The 5,348-nt window shown below is 56.6% G+C and overlaps 1 long non-coding RNA gene across 1 annotated transcript; it reads left to right on the top strand.

Annotated features, from left to right (window-relative positions):
• Positions 1-552: 552 nt before the first annotated feature.
• On the top strand, positions 553-4,352 carry LOC147572865 (uncharacterized). Its single transcript, XR_015245700.1, has 2 exons — positions 553-1,447; positions 3,351-4,352. It is a non-coding gene; the product is annotated as an uncharacterized LOC147572865 (long non-coding RNA).
• Positions 4,353-5,348: the final 996 nt, after the last annotated feature.

Here is a 5,348-nt window from a genome sequence, read left to right as displayed (position 1 = left end):
AAGGAGGCCTGGTGCATGGCCCGTGGGAGCCTGTCTGTGTACCCAACGAAAACATCACGACTTGAGTAATAGCGAGTCCTGGAAATGATGACGGCCGCTTCCAAGCTTGTTGCCAGCCACTTGCTGGCCTTTGCAGAAACCTGAGACGCAGGCATGTGTGTAGGGGAGGCGGGAGGCGGGAGTCCCCGCCAAGGAGCCTCAGGTTTCGCAATCTCCACGACGCTAGAATCCGTTTTCCCCTCCCGTCTTGGTCAGGCTGCCCTGGAGCAAACCTGGAGACGGAGATTGGTGTGCAAGCTGTCCTCTGAGGTCACGGTCCCAGGGTGGTCTGCAAGGTGGGGGAGGAGACCAAGAAGCCAAGGGGGGACGGGGTTTTCTTCGGCAAAGTCTCCCCGAGGGTTTGTCCAGGCTCGGGCGGAGGAGCTGGGCCTTCATATCCAAGTACCTGCGTGTCAGTGACCAAGGGTTCACCTGGGGACAGAAGCCCCGGGCAGCTCTCAGCATCCGCGTGTGCACGCGAAGTAACTGCAGGTGCACGCCGTGCGAAGCAAAGCACCCCAAAGACCAAGGAGGCCGGAAAGAATCACAAGGCTTCAGGGGAGCTCCCAGAGCACACTGGGGGCCGCCCGTCTTGCTGGACTCACACCAATCAATCTCATCGGGCTCCAACCGTGTGATAAGTTGTTCAGTGAGGTGCCGATACCTTGTAACATTTTCGTTGCTTCCAGAAAACAAGAGGCCAGTGATACTTGCCAATGGCAAATGCCAGAAACAATGTGAGCCGCAGCCAGAGGCAAGGATTCCTGCTCACCAATCAGGGAGGTCAGCCTGTTGACACAGCCGATCCAAGGAAGCTGGCCTCCTTCTGCAACCACACACCGTCTGTGATTCCCGGCAGCCCGGGAAAGAACGTTACTCCCAGAGGCTGGGACGGCGGTTTTCTCTCCCCGTCTCCTCCGAAGCCTTTCCCTGCCCGGTGACGCGTGGGATCATCTACCGTGACACTGTTGATCGAAACTCAGCATGCTGATGGAAAAGTGCAAACGCGTGAGTGTGTACAGACGGGTGGATTTTCCCAGCGTGAACTCATCCATGTGACCCCCTCCCAGGAGCCCCTCAGGACGTCGGGAGATCCCCCGGGCGCCCTTTCGCTCCCATCCCTCCGCCCCCTCCTTCCCAGGGAAGGTGCCATCCCGATGTCCGACCCCAGAGGCTAGTTCTGCCCGCCACGGACATTCTACACGAGTGACATCACGCGGGGTGTGCTCTTTCGCGGCCGGATTCGTTCACACAGCCCCACCTTTGTGAGGTTCGTCTGCATGACGGTTTGCAACGGCGGTTTGCTCTTTTTCCATCGTCGTCTACTGTGCCGCAACTTCTGGATCCTTCCCATCGCTGACGGGCATCGGAGCTCGCTCCCGTTGGGGCCGTTGGAAACGGTGTGCCTGTGAGTGTTCTAGAACGTGTTTCTGGGTGTGCGGATGTGTGCATACTGTTGGGCGCATACCCAGGGGAATGCCTGGCTGTCCGGTATTTGCATGTTCAGCTTGATGAGGTGCAGCCTGTTTGCAAAGTGCACTGATTTACACGCTCGGAAAAGTGCAGCCGTTCTGGGGCCTGCACCACCTCGCCACCCAATCATAATGCAGGGAATGATACACTTCGATATTCTCCACCCTCACGACTGCGGCTGGTTTTTATAACATCTTTGTGGGAATCGGAAAAGGACCCTCCTGCCTTAAGACCCTTCCGCCGGATGAAAATGTGATGAAAGCTGGTCTTGTCAGAGCATGGCATGTGACTGCCCTCTGCTGGAAGACTGTTGAAATTCATAGTACAGAGCTTGGATCCCGGCGATGGAAATGGCAGCCTCTTAGGTGTGGTAGCCTTGGGCAGTGCACACCCTGGACAACCACACATGGTGACCCTGCCACTCTTCACTCTTGTTCACACACACTGGAGGTGACGGTCAGCACTGGGCAGAGGCGGCCCAATGAAAGCTCACAGAATGATGGCCCGGGGACTGAACCTGGTCTGCTGTTTTTATTCGACCCGCAGAGGGGGAAAAAAAAATGGAGCTAATATTTTAAAATTTGGCAGATTGTGTCTAATGATCTGGAAAAATCTGAGAAATCAGAGAAAGTAGAGAAACTGGGCCCTCAATCCCAAATTATAACCCAGAGGCTGCTCTCCATGTGTCTCCAGTTAGCCTTCGTCTCCGCCATGCCCGATTGTCCCTCAAGCCTTAGTCAATGGCTGTAGCGAAATGAAACTATGCTAATGCAGCGTCAGATGCTTTCCCCAAGTGTCTTCCCTTATGTATCAGCAGTCTTCACTGCTGCTGGAGGCCTGTAAATTTGTGACCACTGGTCTTGACACTGATGAAAAAAACCCCACCCCAAGCTGATCCTTAGATCGTAAGATCAAGTAACCCCTATATTCTTTGTGCTCTAGTGAAAATCCCATCGGACAAGGTTTCGGTGGAATCACAGGGTCGAAGGGCTGGAGTTTGCCGGCCCCAACCCCTGCCCCAAGGGGTTGGTGCTTCACCAGCTGGTGGCCCAGGAAGGGGGGAGGTGGGGGAATGTGGCGGGAGGGCTGGGTGAGCAGGTGAGGGTGAGGGGGCTGCATCTAGAACTTGCTCGGAGGGAATCCGGTGTCCCAGGGATCGGGGCTGGGACAGCGTAGCAGCCTGACAGTTATGGGGCTGAGACAGAGTTGACAATTTTGAGGGAGAGAGAGAGAAAGAGAGAGATAGTGTGGGGGAGGGGCAGAGAGAGAGGGAGACACAGAATCCGAAGCAGGCTCCAGGCTCTGAGCCGTCAGCCCAGAGCCTGACGCGGTGCTCGAACTCATGAGCTGTGAGATCGTGACCTGAGCCGAAGTCAGATGCTGAACCGACTGAGCCACCCGGGTGCCCCATTATTGGGCACTTACTATGTTCCAGGAACTGCGTCACGTCAGGTAGCCTTCACAACGATGCTGTCTGCCCTACTGTGTGTCCTCTGATAAGCCCTGTTTTGTAGACAAACCGAAGCCTGAGGCCCAGATCACACTCAGGGGTGGCGGGAGGGCAGGTTTGAACCCAGACCTTCCTGATTGCGGGGCTCCAGCTTCAGACGCCTTTTCTCTTCTGCTCAGAGAGTGTCTGATTTAGAAGCAGAACCTCTTAACTTGTGGCACCAGGTGGAATCTAGGTGGGAAGACAGAACTTTGTAATAATCACAGATGTGTTGGTCTGGTTTTGCTGCTCTCTGGGAGATGTGAGTCCTTTTGATTTTCGATGTCACGAACTCTGAGCGCCCACAGGCTGAAAACCACTGATGTCCTACCTTATCTTTCTCTTGCAGGGCCTCCCAGAGTGACCTGACGCTTTGCACAAGGTCACACGTCCCGTCTGTGCCACAACCGGAACCGGGAGCCCGGGTCCTGACTCACTGATTTTTCTCCACCCGACGTGCAGTCTGAGTTTCCAAATCCGGCAGGCATCAGAGCACGCTGCTCTTTAGAAAGATGAGCCAATTTACATTCTTCACCGGCAGGCCGCGGGCTGCCCCCTCTCCCGGAGAGGCCTTTTTCAAACTGACATCTGTCAGCAGCCTTGATCCGTGCGTGGCTTTTTCCAAGCGGTGGTCCTGCTCGGGGACCTCAGCTCAACTTTGATTCCAGCCGCGGCACACGGGCAGCCCCTCCCGGCTCCAGTAAGATGGGTCGTACCCTGGCTGCGAGGGACAGTGTGGGGGCAACCGGGCCCGCGTTGTGCCCTTGCAGGGGTGGGGGAAGGCTCCCATGAGATGCGGGCACGCAAGTGTTTGGAAGAATCATGCGATGTTGGGCAAAGGCAGAGCGTTAGGATTGCAGTGGGTGGGGGAGCGGGCCGGAGGAGGAGGCAGATGGGCGGGTGCTGTGTCCTCTTCTGGAGTCGGGCCCAGAGCCCAGGGCTCCCCTCCCTTCCCTCTGACAGCGCAGGGCTCGCCAGGTTCTGTGCCGGCAATCGAGGGAGCGCCGGAGCTCTCTGACGCTGTGGCTCGGCACTGGAGCCTTCCTTTGGAGACACCTGCCAGTGAGATTGGAGCAAAGCTTCTTTGAGGCCACGAAGAGGTGATTGTTTTGCATTGTTTAGGAGGAGCCATCCAGGGAAGGAGAAATTTCCCTTCGAGAAATTCAGGAGGCGATGCCGGAATCCTGTCAATTCCACGACTCACGGAGCGGGGTCTTTGCCTTTGTAGGGAGGGGTGCGGGGGATGGGTAGGGGGCCGTGACGTGTGCGGGGTCCTTCCTTAGCGGGCAAAAGCCAAAACGGGTGGGACGTGTTCATTCACGTATTTCCTCATTAAAAAATAATTTACTGGCATGCATGCCTCGCCTTCTGTATGGACCCAGCCCTCGGGGCCCAAAGTGCAGGTAGAAATGGATACCCACACGAGTGACTTAGGAGGGCACCGAGGCGGGCAGCGTCAATGCTGCTGGGGAGGTGGGTGTCAGGGGATCTTCTGGAAATGAGGTGACGTTAGCATCTTAAAGGATGCATAAGATTTTCCCAATTAGACAAAGAAGGGAAAGGCATTTACGGTGGAGGAATGGCATGAGCAAAGGCCCTGTGGCTGGAAGGGGCAGGGAGGTTTTGAGCATAAGGGATCACCTGGGGTGGCTGGAGCATGAGGCGCTTGTAGAGGGGGGGGAAGCCCAAATCAGGCTGTGGAGACCCTCTGATACTGTGGTGGGGGGCTGTTATCACTCCTTGCCTCATATTTCCACGGGACGGGGGCTGTCTCTAGGAAGGAAAAGCACCGTCGGAGGACTTTGTCTGCCTGCCTGTCGCCAGAGTGACACAGTGTGCTCAGAGGCACAGCAGACCTGTGGCCCTGGGTCCCCTCTCCCACTATGTCCCATGCGGACGGCCGGGGAGGTGTGCCTGTTGAGATCCAGACCCATCCACGGCAGCTAAGCTCCCGGGGAGGCTGGATCCTGGAATGTCTGGGTGGAGCAGAGCCCCCAGCCCATCAGGAACAGCCCTGCCCGGGTCTGGTCCAGGGATGAGAAGGGCATTCTTGCTGCTTTAAGCCCCAGCACATCTGGGGTTGGTTACAGCAGCTAGCCCGAGTCTGATACATCAGGTGTCTGGAGAGGAAAGGGCAGGAGGAGAGGAGCGGAAGTGACCCACGAGAGGGACTCCTTCCTTGGGGTGCCTGCAGGGTAGCCATGAACATGCAAGCACGCAGCAACATACTCACCACTAGGGGGCGCTGATTCACCCTGGGCACCAAGAGCGACTGAAACTAAGCTTGAGGTAAAAACGAAGCACAAACACACACACACAGACACCGTGGAAAATGAATTCCAGTACT

This window comes from Puma concolor, chromosome E3 (genome assembly GCF_028749965.1).
Source record: "Puma concolor isolate L17-30 chromosome E3, mPumCon1.1.hap2, whole genome shotgun sequence".
In the NCBI taxonomy this organism is placed as follows: domain Eukaryota; kingdom Metazoa; phylum Chordata; class Mammalia; order Carnivora; family Felidae; genus Puma; species Puma concolor.
Note: the sequence above shows the minus strand (reverse complement) of the source record. Positions and strands in the feature narration are given on the sequence as shown.